The 15,971-nt window shown below is 42.7% G+C and overlaps 2 pseudogenes; both read left to right on the top strand.

Moving 5' to 3' along the window:
• Positions 1–8,726: 8,726 nt before the first annotated feature.
• Positions 8,727–9,897, top strand: LOC112627129 (annotated as a pseudogene).
• A 78-nt stretch (positions 9,898–9,975) lies between these two features.
• Positions 9,976–15,971, top strand: part of LOC112627128 — a 75,214-nt pseudogene continuing 69,218 nt past the window's right edge.

Below are 15,971 nucleotides of genomic sequence, written 5' to 3'. Positions count from 1 at the left end.
AAATGAAAATAATGTGATTAGGGGATAAGATTAAAATTAATCCCATCTGTAAAAAAGGAAGTAGATTATTTGTGAACTGTAATACTTCATTTTTAGTGAGAAATCACCTTAAAACTTGGAACATGGATACAAGATAATTACTTCATTCCGCAAACGTTTAGTAGCAAACTCTATGCCAGGACTGTGCTAGGTACTAGGGATACATGGTTGAATACATAGTATAAGATGCCTTGCAGTGTCAGGTAGTTTCATATAAATGAGTTTCATATAAACTACCTGAGTTTCAGGTACACACTGTCTGTATAAGGCTCATGCAGTATAGAGACTGTGGTAAAAAGAGACTTCTAAGATGCACAGAAGACAGACAATAAAGGGTCTTGGAATGGTGGATAAATGTGTTTGGACGTTTCACTCAGGGCTGTTGAAGTTTTTGAAGGTCAGTGGCCTCCGGGTTTTGGCATTTTCAGGCCCTGCTAAGTACTTTGTTTCTAGCTGGTTATTGGCCACCATTACTGATTATCAATTGGCTCTGTCTGATTCAGCAATCCCACCACTGAGTACGCAAAGGAAAAGAAGTCAATGTATCAGAAAGATATCTGTACTTGTATGTTTGTTGCAACACTATTCACAGTAGCACAGATATAAAATCAACCTAAATGTCCATCAACAGGTGATTGGAGGAGAAAATGTAGAAAATATACACAATGAAATACTATTCAGGCACAAAAAGTATCTTTTGCAGGCACATGGATGGAACTGGAAGCCTTTACGTGAAGCAAGCCAGACACAGAGTAAACGTCATATTTTATCACTCATAAGTGGGTGCTAAAAGATGTGTAGGTATTGATGTAGAGAGTGGAATGATAGTGGAGACTCAGCAGGGTGAGGGGATGGACGGGGTGAACAGTGAGAAATTACTTAACGGGTACGATGTGCATTATTCCAGTGATAGATACCCTAAAGGCCCTGACTTCACTATGCCATCCATGCTGACAGCAAAATGGCACTTGTAACCCATAAATTTATACACAAAAATCTTAGACCTCTCTCTTCTCTCATAAGCCTCAGAGCTCAGTGATCCCCTTGGATCTCCTCAGCCTGCTGAGTTTTGACTTTCCTACCTAAGGTGGTTTTGGGTAGAGATAGGGGAGCGTTTCAGGAAGATGCTCTCCGGCATGCTGCTTCTGAAGAAACATTAGAGACTCTTCTGGTGGCCTTTATCTAGTCACTGCTTTAAGCAAGGAATAAAACATCTGTGGCTAACATTTTAAAAGCTGTGTTTCCCACCCACCCTTCACACCTGACAGAACAGATTTTAGGATTTTAAGGGAACAGCTTTTCACTGACCCAAAAGGGCACAGTCGTGCAAAGGCCAATGTCACGTAAGTACCTTTTCCCCATCTGTAACATAACTCTCAGATACTGTTCCCACAGCTGGAATCAGTACAATGTTTTGACTGAGGTATTGGAAAAGCCTATGAGCATGTTATCATTTGAATATATGAGTAATGTAAAATTCAGACAGAATTTTATTTGAAAGGATTATTTATAAAATTTGTAGTTAACTGATTTATATTGTGGTTATTTCAAACAATAAAAATCAGGTTGTTGTGTTGTAAGCTAGAAATATTTACAATAACACATGGTCTTGTGACAGTTTCTGTTTCACTTTGCCTAATAATGACTTCAAACTATTGTGCATATACAGAGAACTCTTGAGTAAAGAGACTTATTTTGACTATTGAGCTATGTTGCTTTTTCAACTTTTTAAGATCTAGAGGAACATACATTTAGTCTCAGTTGACCAACTAAATGTTATGGAGTCAGCTTCTGTGTTATGCGTGAGTGTTGAAGGAACAGTGGAGACAAGGCTGCTGCCCTCGCAGAGTCTCGGGGAGAAAACCTGATGGAGTGTGTCAGGGAACACGCTGGGAGCATCCCAGGATACCAAAAGCGCACACAGATAGAACACCTGCCTCAGAACGGGGGAGGGTCAGACAAGGAGAGGTGTCAGGAAAAACGAGGAAAGTTTAATCTGCAGGAATAGAAACACACTTGAGAAATCCACAGGGAATGAAAAGAGAATGGCTGAGCAGCAGCAGATTGTCAAGAAGGAAATCAAGAAGGAGCAGCCAAAGAGGTTGATAGAGAACCAGGAGAAAGAAGGTGACACTGAAGCCAAGGGAAGGAAAGTGTTTCAACATTTCTGGAAAAAATGACATGCTCTGTCTTAACCTTGCTGTTTTATGAGTCATATAGCCACATTCCAGGTTCTGAGAAGTCCAGCACTAAGGATGTTTCTTTTGGTTTGCTTAACCCAGCATTTGCCAGAATAATCTGGGCTCAGTATGAGTGTGTGTGTGCGCGCGCGCGCACCTGTGTGTTCCACTAATATCTCACTGGGGCTAGTGCTCTATACAACATAATTTTTAAAACACTGGTTTTATCCATCCTATGTTCAGCTGCAGCAACACCTGCAAAGGTCAACTTTGATCATGTGTCTTTGTTACTAAAGAAAACAAACCAATTAATAAAGGCCACCCTGCAGTGGCTCCTCCCGACCTGTACAATGGAGCCCACCTGGCTTGGCCTGGGTGCCCGGTGCTGACCTGGCCATGCTGCAGTCTGCCTGCTCCTTTGCCTCCCCTTTCCTCCTGGAGAAGGTAGGGATGCTCTGAGCCTTGGCCAGCATGGAACATGTGTCCTTCTCCTAAAGCAGACCATGTTTTCCTGAGTCCTCTTTAATCCCTTTTAAGGGTATAGATCAAACAGTGTATATTTTCTAGCCTCTCCTTGTCTCCCCTTCCAATCTCCATACAGAGATCTGACCTTTCCTTAAAGCTTTTGGTCAGGTATCACCCTGTATGCAGTTTTCCTGCCACTTCTGCAACGTACATACTTTACTGGTACATTAATTGTGGGGGAAAGGAAGAGAGATCCAACTGTTACTGTGTCTATGTAGAAAAAGGAAGACATAAGAAACTCCATTTTGATCTGTACTAAGAAAAATTCTTGTTTTGAGATGCTGTTAATCTGTAACCTTAGCCCCAACCCTGTGCTCACAGAAACATGTGCTGTATTGACTCAAGGTTTAGGGAATATAGGGCTGTGCAGGATGTGCTTTGTTAAAAATGTGTGTGCAGGCAGTATGCTTGGTAAAAGTCATCGGCATTCTCCGTTCTCTATTAACCAGGGACACAATGCACTGCAGAAAGCCACAGGGACCTCTGCTCAAGAAAGCCTGGGTATTTTCCCGGTTTTCCACCCCGAGACAGCCTGAGAAATGGCCTCGTGGGAAGGGAAAGACCTTACAGTCTCCCAGCCTGACACCCGTAAAGGGAAGGCCTCTTTGCAGTTGAGATAAGAGGAAGCATCTGTCTCCTGCTCATCACTGGGAATGGAATGTCTCAGTGTAAAACCTGACCATACATTCTATTTACTGAGATAGGAGAAAACCGCCCTATGGCTGGAGGTGAGACATGCTGGTGGCAATACTGCTCTTTACTGCACTGAGATGTTTGTGTAAAGTTAAACATAAATGTGGCCTACGTGCACATCCAGGCACAGCACCTTTCCTTAAACTTATTTATGACACAGATTCCTTTGCCCACATGTTTTCCTACTGACCCTCCCCCACCATTACCCTATAGTCCTGCCACATCCCCCTCGCCAAGATAGTAGAAACAGTGATCAATAAATACTGAGGGAACTCAGAGACCAGTACCGGTGCAGGCCCTCACTTGCTGAGTGCCAGTCCCCTGGGCCCACTTTTCTTCCTCTATACTTTGTGTCTTATTTCTTTTCACAGTCTCTCGTCTCCACCTTGTGAGAAATACCCACAGGTGTGGAGGGGCAGGCCCCCTTCATTAATTATGCCATACCAGCTCAGGTTTTTCATTTATATATCATTTTATATCATCTTCTTTTTTTCTTAGAGCTTGGTTCATTTATTTATTCAGCCTTTCCACAATATAATTGTATGTCATATAACTTTATATTTATTTTCATTGGTATTTATATACCTTTCTTGTAAAAATGGAGACTTTCTAAGTAGATCTTCATTAATGTTGAAAGAACAAAGTTTTAAGTCTTGGTCTCAGCCAAAAGGAGTTCCCCGCATATCCAGGAGGGAATAAAACACTTGCATTGTTGCGTTAGACATTCTTACAGAGAAAGAGAACCATGTCAAACGGAAAATTGCTAACTTTGCCTCAGGGAGACCAGGTTGATTCACTGAGAAAGTTTGAATTGGTTTAGAAAGCATGGTTCTGAGTTTTCTAGGAGAAGGAGATAAGTTAGGGTAGGGCATAAGAAGTAATGCCCACATCAAAAAGTTAGAAAGATCTTAAATTAACAACCTAACATCACAACTGAAAGAATCACAGAAGCAAGAAGAAATCAACCACAAAGCTTGCAGAAGACAAGAAATAAATAAAATCAGAGGTGAACTGAAAAACATTGAGACATGAAAAACTGTTTAAAAGATCACTTAATCAAGGTTTTTTGAAAAAATTAAGATAGGCGCTAGCTAGACTAATGAAGAAAACAGAATTCAAATAAACACAATCAGAAATGATGAAGGGAATGTTACCACTGATGCCACAGAAACAAAAATAACAATCAGCAACTACTATGAACACCTTTTTTGTGTGTGTAGACACACAAACTATAAACCCTAGAAGAGATGGATAAATTCCTGGACACATACATCCTCTCAAGACTGAACCAGGAAGAAATTCAGTCTCTGAACAGACCAATTATGAGCTCCAAAAATTGAATCAGTAGTAAATAGCCTACCAACCCCCCAAAAAAGCCCAGGACCTGATAGATTAACAGTCAAATTTTAACAGATGTACAAAGAGGAGCCAGTACCACTCCTACTAAAACGATTTCAAGAAATAGAGGAGAAGGGACTCCTCCCCAACTTGTTCGACGAGGCCAGCATCATCCTGATACCAACGCCTGGCAGTGACACAACAAAAAAAGAAAGCTTCAGGCCAGTATCCTTGATGAACATCCATTCAATAATCCACAACAAAATCCTTGCAAACCGAATCCAGCAGCACATAAAAGGGTAATTCACCACAGTGAAGCAGGCTTTTTCCCTGGAATGGAAGGTTGGTCCCTCATGGGCAAATCAATAAAATGTGATTCATAACATAAATAAAACTAAGACAAGAACCATGTGATTGTCTCACTAGGTGCAGAAAAGGCTTTCAGTAAAATTCAATAATGCTTCATGTTAAAAACTCTCAACAAATGAGGTACTGAAGGAACACACCTCAAAATAATAAAAGCCACCTATGACAAACTCACAGCCAACATTATACTGAGTGAGCAAACCCTGGAAGCATTCTCCTTGAAACTGTCTCACCACTCCTATAGAACACAGTATTAGAAGTCCTTGCTCGAGAAATCAGACAAGAGAAAGAAATAAAGGGTGTTTAAATAGAAAGAGAAGTCCAACTACCTCTGTTTGCAGACAACATAATTCTCTTATCTAAACCCTATAGCTGTTACCCAAGAAGCTCCTTAAGCTGATAAACAACTTCCACAAAGTTTCAGGATAAAAAAATCAATATACAAAATTTGCTAGCATTCCTATACACCAGGAAAAGCCAAACTGAGAGCCAAATTGGAAAGGCAATTTTATTCACAATTTCCACAAAAAGAATAAAATACCTAGGAATACAGCTAATCATGGAACTGAAAGATCTTTACAATGAAAATTACAAAACACTGCTCAAAGAAGTCAGAGAAGACACAAAGAAATGAAAAATTATTCCATGTTAATGGAGAGAAGGAATTAATATCATTTAAATGGCCACACTGCCCAAAGCTATTCCTATTAAACTACCAATGACATGCTTCATGGAACTGGAAAAAGCTATTTAATAATTCATGTAGAACCAAGAAAGAATCTAAGCAGCCAAGGCAATCCTAAGCAAAAAGAACAAAGCTTGAGGCATCACATTACCTGACTTCAAACTATACTACAGCACTACAGTAACTAAAACAGCATGATACTGGTACAAAAACAGACACACTCACCAAGAGAATAGATATCAGAAATAAGATCACACACCTACAACTATCTAATCTTTGACAAAGCTGGCAAAAACAAACAACAGGGAAAAGACTCCCAATTCAATAAACCGTTCTCGGATAACTGGCTAGCCATATGAAGAAGATTGAAGCCGGACTTCTTCCTTACACCATATACAAAAATCATCTCAAGATGGGTTAAAGACTTAAATGTAAAACCCAAAACTATAAAGTCCTGGAAGACAACCTAGGCAATACCATCCTGGACGTAGAAACAGGCAAATATTTCATGATAAAGTCACCAAAAACAATTACAACAAATGCAAATATTGACAAGTGGGATCTAATTAAACTTAAAAGCTTCTGCTCAGCAAAAGAAATTATCGATAGAGTGAATAGACAACCTACAGTGTCCGGAGCTGCACGCCCCGGCCATAGCGAATAATAATTGACGATTAAAAACGCCTGAGCTTTATTCATTTCCACCTTACACCTCCTCCCTATCTTTGCCTTTTCCCCTGTATTAATACCTCATAAAAGATGGCGCTCTTCCTGCTTCTTCTTCACCTATTTTTCCCGCGCCCCCGAAAATTGCTACCTGACAGCGCAGGCGCCACATGATGTTCGACCAGAGAAACCAATACCTATCTGGCCACACCCTCCGCGATGAGATCATTTTCGCTTTGGCCCAACCCCTTCCCCTCCAAGTGTATATAAGGCACTGCATTACCGCCATTAAAGGAGAGACTTGATCAGAGCACTGTCTTGTCTCCATTTCTCTATCTCTTGTTCCCCAAATTCCCACCCCCTCTTCCAGGGCCTGCAGTGACGATCCCGCGGGCCGGGATACTACAGAATGAAAAAACATTTACAAACTATGTATCTGATAAAGGTCTAGCATTCAACATAAGGAACTTAAATAAATTTACAAGAGAAAAATGCTATTAAAAAGTGGCCAAAGAATTGTCTATTCATGTCCTTAGCCTACTTTTTGATGGGATTTTTTGTTTGTTTGTTTTTCTTGCTAATTTGTTTGAGCTCATTGTAGATTCTGGATATTAGTCCTTTATCAGATATACAGATTGTGAAGATTTTCTACCATTCTGTGGATTGTCTGTTTACTCTGCTGACTGTTCCTTTTGCCGTGAAAAAGCTCTTTAGTTTAACTAAATCCCACCTATTTATCTTTGTTTTTCTTGCATTTGCTTTTGGGTTCTCAGTCATGAAATCCTCACCTAAGCCAATGTCTAGAAGGGTTTTTTCAATGTCATCGTCCAGAATTTTTATAGTGTAGTCCTATAATCCTTTTTTTATTTCTGTAAAGTTGGTAGTAATGGTGCCACTTTCATTTATGATTTTAATACTGAGTCTTCCATCTTTTGTTCAGTCAATATAGTGAAAGGTTTGATCTTTCAAAGAATCAACTTTTAGCTATGTTTATTTCTGCTGCTTTCCAACCTTCTAATTTATTGATTTATGCGCTAATCTTTATTATTTCTTTCCTTCTTCTAGCTTTGGATTTAGTCTTTTTTGTTTGTTTGGTTTTTTTCTACTGCCCTTAGGTATAGAATGAGGTTACTGATTTGAGATTTTTTTCTTAAATGTAGTTGTTTATATTCATACATTTTCCTTTGAGCTCTACTTTCACTGTATTCGATACATTTTGCTATATTTTGTTTTTATTTTGTCTCAAGATGTTTTATAACTTCACTTGTGATTTATTCCTTCACTCACTGGTAGTTTAAGAGTGTATTGTTTAATTTCCACATATTTGTGAATTTTCGAGTTTTCATTTTTTATGTATCTGTTGTTTCTTCCATTGTGGTTGTAAATTATATTTGGTATTATTTCAAGCTTTTTAAAATGATTTAAAAGTCATTTTAGGACCTATTTTGCGGACGAAGATATGGCCTATCCTAGAGAAAGTTCCATATCCGCCTGAAAAGAATGTATATTCTGCTGTTGTTGGGTGGACTGTTCTGTATATGTGTATTAGCTCTAAATGGCTTCTACGGTTGTTCAAGTCGTCCATTTCTCATGAAGCTTCTATCTGGTTTTTCTATCCATTAATTAAGATAAGGTATTGAAGTCTCCAACTACTACTATAGAACTGTTATCCTTTCAATCCAGTTAATTTTTTCAGCTTTACTGAGGTATAATAGAGAAATAAAAATTGTACATATTCAAGGTGTAAAGTGTGATGTGTTTATATCTATATGCACATTCTGAAATGATTACCAAAATGTAGTCAATCAACGCGTTAATTACCTCAGATAATAGTTACTTTTTTGTGTGCATGCGTGGGATAAGAAAACTTAACTCCGGCCGGGCGCGGTGGCTCAAGCCTGTAATCCCAGCACTTCGGGAGGCCGAGACAGGCGGATCACGAGGTCAGGAGATCGAGACCATCCTGGCTAACACGGTGAAACCCCGTCTCTACTAAAACTACAAAAAACTAGCCGGGCGCGGTGGCGGGCGCCTGTAGTCCCAGCTACTTGGGAGGCTGAGGCAGGAGAATGGCGCAAACCCGGGAGGCGGAGCTTGCAGTGAGCTGAGATCCGGCCACTGCACTCCAGCCCGGGCTACAGAGCAAGACTCCGTCTCAAAAAAAAAAAAAAAGAAAAAAAAAAAAAAAGGAAAACTTAACTCCATCCCCGGTGACTGCAGAGTGGCCATTCCAGCTGCTCCAGGCTCCAGCAGAGGAGGAGCGGGGCGGGGCCAGTTGGGGGCCAACAGGTCTGGCGCGCTCGCATTCCGGGGCCCACCCAGACCATGTTCCGCAGCCTGGGCGCCCAAGCTGCAGTCCGCTCTGCGTGCAGGCAGCAGCCGCCTGGCAACTCCCGAGCCTGCTCGCGCTCCCAGCATCGCAGAACCAGGACCAGGTGTACCGGGGGCCGCGGCCAAGCCAGGCATTCTGCCCAGCGGCGGCGGCTGCACAGGGGCGAGAACTGAGAACCTGGCGCTCAGCCCCATCGGGGTGACTGCCTAGTGCGCATGCCAGCAGCCCCGAACTCCCTGCGGTGGAGGAGTGGGGCGGGAGGCACGTCCTGGGGACCCTCAGTCTGGGCGCGCTGGCTATCCGGGGCCTCCTAGGCCATGCCCCTCCAGCCCGGCTGAGCACCCAAGCTGCAGCCGCCTTCTGTGTGCAGGCAGCAGCCTCCAGGCAACCCCCGAGCCCGCCCGCACTCCCAACATCTCAGAACCGGGGCCAGATGTCCCAGCGGCTGCGGCCAAGCGAGGCGGTCTGCCCTGGGGAGGCTGCACAGAGGCGGGAACCCGCCCTCAGCCCCATTCCCGGTGGCTGCAGAGGGCCCCTGGCTAGCGGTCCCGAGCTGCGGCAGAGGAGGAGCCGGGCGGGGGCAGGCCTGGCAGGCCCTCAGGACAGGCGCACTCGCGATCCAGAGGCCGCCCGGGCCATGCTCCGCCGCCCGGGCGCTCAAACTGCGGGCGCCCTCCGCCTGCTCGCAGCGGCCGCCTGGCCACTCCCAAGCTCGCTGGCGCTCCCGGCCTCGCACAACCGGGGCCGGATGTCGCCGCGGCTGCGGCCAGACCTGCCCGGCGGCGGCTGCACCGGGGCGGGAACTGGCCCTCAGCCCCATCCCCGGTGGTTGCGGAGGGCCCCTGCCAGCGGCCCGGATCTCTCTTCAGAGGAGGAGCGGGGCGGGGGTCACGGCCAGGCGGGCACTCAAGCCGCGCGGGCGGCGCGCGTGTGATTCCGGGACGTCCCGGGCGAGCCCAGGAGAACCCGCAAGCCCGCGGCGCCTGCGCCCGACCTGCAGCCGCCCCCTGCCGGCCTCCCCCTGCCGGCCGCGCAGGCTTGGGAGCTGCTTCCGGCGTCCGCGCGGGCGCTGAGCTGCAGGCGCGCGCCTAACGGCGTCGCGGGGCTCCCTCGGTCTGAGAGGTCGGAGGCTGCGTCTGAGAAGTCGCCCCATGAGGAAGCTCTTCAGCTTCGGGAGACGCCTGGGCCAGGCGGTCCTGGGCTCCGTCCACCACGAGTACGCGGGTCCCGGGTCCCACACCAGGGACGCGGAACTGCGGAAGACCCACAGGGCGGCCATCAAGGGCGACGCCGTGGAGGTGCAGCTGCCTGGCGCGCAGGAGCCGGGACGTGGATGCCCGCGACAGGAAGGACAGGTGGCGGGGGCTCAGCCCGGGGTGGGAGGGGGTCCCCAGGCCCGGGGTGGGAGGGGTCCCCAGGCCCGGCTTCCCCGCAGGTCCTGGGACGGGGGCCTTGGAGAGCGCGGGGCACCCTCGGAGCAGCGGAGCCAAACGGAGCCTCAGCTGCTTTCCATCGCTGGCAATTCCCTGCCTGGAGCTCTTGGTGGAGAATTTGATGATTTAATTCACAAAGTTGAGCATATACACGTTTAAAACATGGGGTCGTGGAGGTGCCCAATGAGAACTCATTCCCATGTGAAAAATACCATGAGTCATGTTCAGTAGGCGAGAAGTTCTCAGATAAAAGCCTGGGTCGGTTTTACATCCGAATCCACCCATGTAGATAGGCTGTTTCCTGGGGCTTCTCAGAGGGACACTTGGAAGTGGGAGGTGGGTTCCTTGAATGGGAAGACTCCGTTTTCTCAAAACATGAGCTCTTTCTATGTTTATCAGTTTTACATAAACCGAATGAAAATATCAAGGATTTATCATTTTTGCATGACACCTGCTGTCTATCTTACTATTGTGATGACATTTAAAAATTTTTATAACGGAGTGAAAAAGACTTGCTCCTCTAGATATCAAAATGTGCTATTAATTCCCACAATTGTTTACTAACAGCTGAAAAGACATAAGTACATGGGACAGAATGGAAATCCAGAAACACTGAAATACATGTAAGATATAGCTGTAAGGATTGATAATGGTAACATTTCAGATGAGTAGGAAGGGTTGGGTTATTAAAATGCCTGCTCTTTGAGGAGAACTAATGAAATTTTATGTCACAAAAATGAGTTCCTGATGGAATACAGATTGAAATTTTTACACATGCAAAATGAGAAAAGTACCAGAAGAAAACACAAATGCTTATTTATACAGGTACATTTTACTTTGCCAAAGGCCTTCCTGAGAATGACCTCACAAGCAGGCATTCTGAAGGTTGATTTAGCAAACTAAAAATTAAAACCCCCAGACTGGGCGTGGTGGCTCACACCTGTAATCCCAGCACTTTGGGAGGCTAAAGTGGGCGGATCATGAGGTCAGGAAATAGAGACCATCCTTGCTAACACAGTGAAACCCCGTCTCTACTAAAAATATTAAAAATTAGCCTGGCGTGGTGGCACGTGCCTGTAGTCCCAGCTACTCGGGAGGCTGAGGCAGGAGAATCACTTGAACCTGGAAGGTGGAGGTTGCAGTGAGCCGAGATGGTGCCACTGCACTCCAGCCTGGGCTACACAGTGAGACTCCGTCTCAAAAAAAAAAAAAAAAAAAAAAAAAAATTAAAACCCACCTGTGTGTCAGAAAAAAATTAACAAAAGATAACATACTTGAAAAATATTTACTATGTATATGTTTTTACTAATATATATATAAATAGATATTCAGATGAAAAGTATATCTTAATCCTACAGAGAATTTATTTTTTATTATATATTATTATATATAACAATATACATATAAAGAATTGTATATATTACTGGTATTATATATATATATACAGATAAAAAGCACGTCTTCATTTTACAGGGAATTCTTTCTAATCAAATCCACAAGAAAAGAACTCTAAAAGTGAGCAAAGTACTGTTTTGCAGCTCCACAAGTTACGTTTGTACATATGAAAAAATCCTTAGTGTTTCTCGTAAAAGAATTTAAGTGGCCGGGCGCGGTGGCTGAGGAGATCGAGACCATCCTGACTAACACGGTGAAACCCCGTCTCTACTAAAAAATATAAAAATTAGCCAGGCGTGCTGGCGGGCGCCTGTAGTCCCAGCTACTCGGAGGCTGAGGCAGGAGAATGGCGTGAACCCGGGAGGCGGAGCTTGCAGTGAGTGGAGATTGCGCCACCGCACTCCAGCCTGGCGACAGAGGGAGACTCCGTCTCCAAAAAAAAAAAAAAAAAGAATTTAAGTTAGGCCGGGCGCGGTGGCTCAAGCCTGTAATCCCAGCACTTTGGGAGGCCGAGACGGGCGGATCACGAGGTCAGGAGATCGAGACCATCCTGGCTAATACGGTGAAACCCCATCTCTACTAAAAAATACAAAAAACTAGCCGGGCGAGGTGGCGGCGCCTGTAGTCCCAGCTACTTGGGAGGCTGAGCCAGGAGAATGGCGGGAACCCGGGAGGCGGAGCTTGCAGTGAGCTGAGATCCAGCCATTGCACTCCAGCCTGGGCGACAGAGCGAGACTCCGTCTAAAAAAAAAAAAAAAAAAAAAGAATTTAAGTTAAAAGAGGAATGAGACTGTGTTCTCTTTATCCACAGACTGTGCTCTTTATCCACATTGTTTGTGAGAATAAAGAGCAGTGGTACTTATACTGCTGCTTAAAGTTTAAGTTGCTGATGACTTTTCAAGTAGATAATTTGGTGGTAATTATATGCCCTTTACCTATCAATTCCATTGTATTAAAATACCTTTAGAAAATAGAGATACATGTACTTTGTTTTTCTCAGCATTTATGTCAACAAGAGCCCACAGAATGTGTCCTATAAATAAGTTTCAGTTGCATCCATAGGATGGAATAATATGTGACCATTGAAGGTGACAATAGATATAGAAGTATGGGAGGTTCCCTTGATGCCAGGAATTTGAGACCAGCCTGGGCAACAAAACGAGATTCTTTCTACAATTTTTTTTTTATAATTAGCTGAGCATGCTGGTGTGCTCCTGTGGTCCTAGCTACTCAGGAGGCTGAGGCAGGAGGATCACTTGAGCCTAGGAGTTCCAGGCTGCAGTGAGGTAATATATGAAATATATGTAATACACGATTACACTCCAGCCTGGGCGACAGAGCAAGACTCTGTCTCAAAAAAACAACAATCTAACAATTATTGAGTTGTTGAGTTGTTGCTTGTTCTAGAAATGGTCCTAAATACTTTACATAGATTCCCATTTAAGCATCACAATGGTGTCCTGTGAGCTATTGTCATCTTTATTTTATTAATGAGGAAAATGAAGCACAGAAAGGCTAAGCAATAGCTGGTAAGTGACCGAGTTCCAAGTAGAACTCAAGCCATAGTTGAACTGAATCCAAACACCAAGCTCATTCTATCCAGATAGGCTGCTGTTTCATTAAGGTAGTGAGCAATAAGAGCTAATAAATATTGTACTTTCTTCAAAAGAAAATTATTTGTTTTGAAGGCAGAGGAATAACATGCTCTTCTATGTTTGCAGTTACATAAAGCAGTGTAGGTTTTGAGATATTGCATTATAATTTCCTGAAAACTCCTCTCGCTCTCATAGGACTGCTCTGCATTTGGCCTGTGCGCATGGCTGTGTGGAAGTGCTCACTCTCTTGCTGAGCAGAAAATGCCAGATTGACATCTGTGACAGACTGAACAGGACACCTTTAATGAAGGTGTATAGTAGCCAAGTCTTTTGGCATGAAATAGATTTCACTAAATACATAGAATTAAAATGAATTTCTCTCATTTAAATATAACAGGTTGGTGAAATCTGTGGAATATGTATTTTGAATTCTTAGAATTTATAGTCTAATTTTTCATCTAACACTGATAGGCTGTACATTGCCAGGAAGAGACGTGTTCCATTATTCTGCTGGAACATGGTGCCAATCTAAACATTAAGGATGTCTACAGCAACACTGCTCTTCATGATGTTAAACATTAAGGATGTCTACGGCAACACTGCTCTTCATGATGTTAAACATTAAGGATGTCTACGGCAACACTGCTCTTCATGATGTTAAACATTAAGGATGTCTATGGCAACACTGCTCTTCATGATATTAATCATTAAGGATGTCTACGACAACACTGTTCTTCATGATGATGTGTATAATAAGGGGATTTCACTGGCAGGATATTGAAGCACTAAACAAGGTATAGATCAATCAACTTTCTTTTCAAAATATTTGTTTTAACATTGACATAGGTAAGAGTCAATTTTTCATATTTGGAAGATCAGGCATTCCTGAATGAAAATATTTCAAAATGACTGAATTGTCTAAGATTTTACTTTAAATATTGATACTTTTAAAGAAGCATTAGCGGGCACAGCTTGTTTAGTGCACTTATGGGAAATATTTGTGAATTTTTCAAGGGAAGACTTCTTTAAGTATCTGTTTCCTACCCCAGGTGTATTTTTTTCTAATTATGTAAAACACACACACATGAAAAGAACTTACCCTGGAAATAGGCTTTATCTTAAAACTCAGGACAAAACTAAAGCAACTTGCTGCTGCTGACAGTTTTCTCAAAAAAAACTGATGTGCCTTTCAGTGCAAGGTTTAAGGGGGAAAAATGGGGAAGGAAAAGGAGAGCAATCAAAAACATGTAGGTCACTTGGAAATTAGGTAATGAGGAAAAATGCCAATAAGAGATTTTGTTTTTCAGTTTGTTGTTTTTTCAGTTTATGTATGAAGTGCTCTTCAGCTTTGGGGTAATCATTTTTGGTTTGGTAAACACAGTAATTGAAACTTGCCTAAACGTTAATTTTTAGAGGACTCTGAGGAAACCAGATTGGCCATGGATAGATGGTGATGAAGTGAGAAACACTTCAGCAAAGGATGGAACAAATTAGTGACTGACTTATTACCCATCCTAGCAAAAACAGCCACTTAGCTAAGAGTCTAAGCTCTCCTCTCAAATCTAGAATGTCTTGGTGGGAAGGTGGGAGATAAGGAACTTATAAATAGCTAAATCAAGTGGGATTTTGAGTTTACTTGTCCCTGTTCTACCCATACCCAGGAAAATTAACTGGAGTGTTAATAAATAACTCTATCTCATACTCTTTTCTCTTTTTGGCCACATCTCAAGCTGATAAAGGATATTGACGGTGTGGGTGAGTGATGAAACTGAAGTGATTGTCTACTGCAGTAATTCTCAGCTAGAATTGTGCATTACAGTGACCTGGGAGAATTTTGTTAAAAGTCTACATATGTAGGCTTTCCCCTGAAGATTTTGATGTAACTGAGCTAATAAGGTCTGAAAATGTATGGTTAAAAATATTTTCTTGAAGCCACACACAGTGGCATGTTTCTATAGTCCCAGCTACTCAGGAGGCTGAGGTGGGAGGATTGTTTGAGCCTAGGAGTTTGAGTCCAGCCTGAGAAACACAATAAGACTCTTTTCTCTTACAACAGCAACAGCAAAAAAAGAAAAAAGAAAAAAAGAAAAAAAGAAATACCTCAGGGTTTGAATACACTCCTGATTAAGAACCACAGAATAGATAAGTGCAGTATATAAATTCCCGCATCTCAAAAACATAAGAAATCTCTAAAAGAGTTGGCATTTGATAGGTGCTACTTTCTTCACAGTTCTCCTTTCCAATAATGTTAGCCTGACTTATCTGTCTTTCTCTGCGTTTGTGACTAGAAAGTGAAAGAAAATATTGTTGGCAATATCTCTCAGCTTACAGAATAACACCTTTTCCTTCCCACCATGAATCATTCACTGCTGTTCAGAGAGTCTTTAGCAATTTTCTTGTGGGTAGTCTTTCAACAGGTAAAGGCTGACCCTTTCACAATTCCATGTTCCTTTGTTACCATTCAAGTGATTATGTGTCAACAAATGTTCATTACAAGTGAAATTTTCTCATTTAGATTAGTAGCAAATCCTGAACCTTTTTTTTTCATTTGAAGTTGTATTATGGACTATCTCAGTATGTCTGTTAAGTTTATGGAGCTTTGGCATTATCAGGATGTCAGTTTTAAACACTGAAATCCATGAAGTCAATGAGAATACTATAGGAATTCTTTTAATTTTTTTTTTTTTTTTTTTTTTTTTTTTTTTTTTTTTTTTTTGGGGTCTT

Source organism: Theropithecus gelada, chromosome 6 (assembly GCF_003255815.1).
Source record: "Theropithecus gelada isolate Dixy chromosome 6, Tgel_1.0, whole genome shotgun sequence".
NCBI lineage: Eukaryota > Metazoa > Chordata > Mammalia > Primates > Cercopithecidae > Theropithecus > Theropithecus gelada.
The sequence above is the reverse complement of the archived record's forward strand: the minus strand, read 5'-3'. Positions and strand labels throughout refer to the sequence as shown.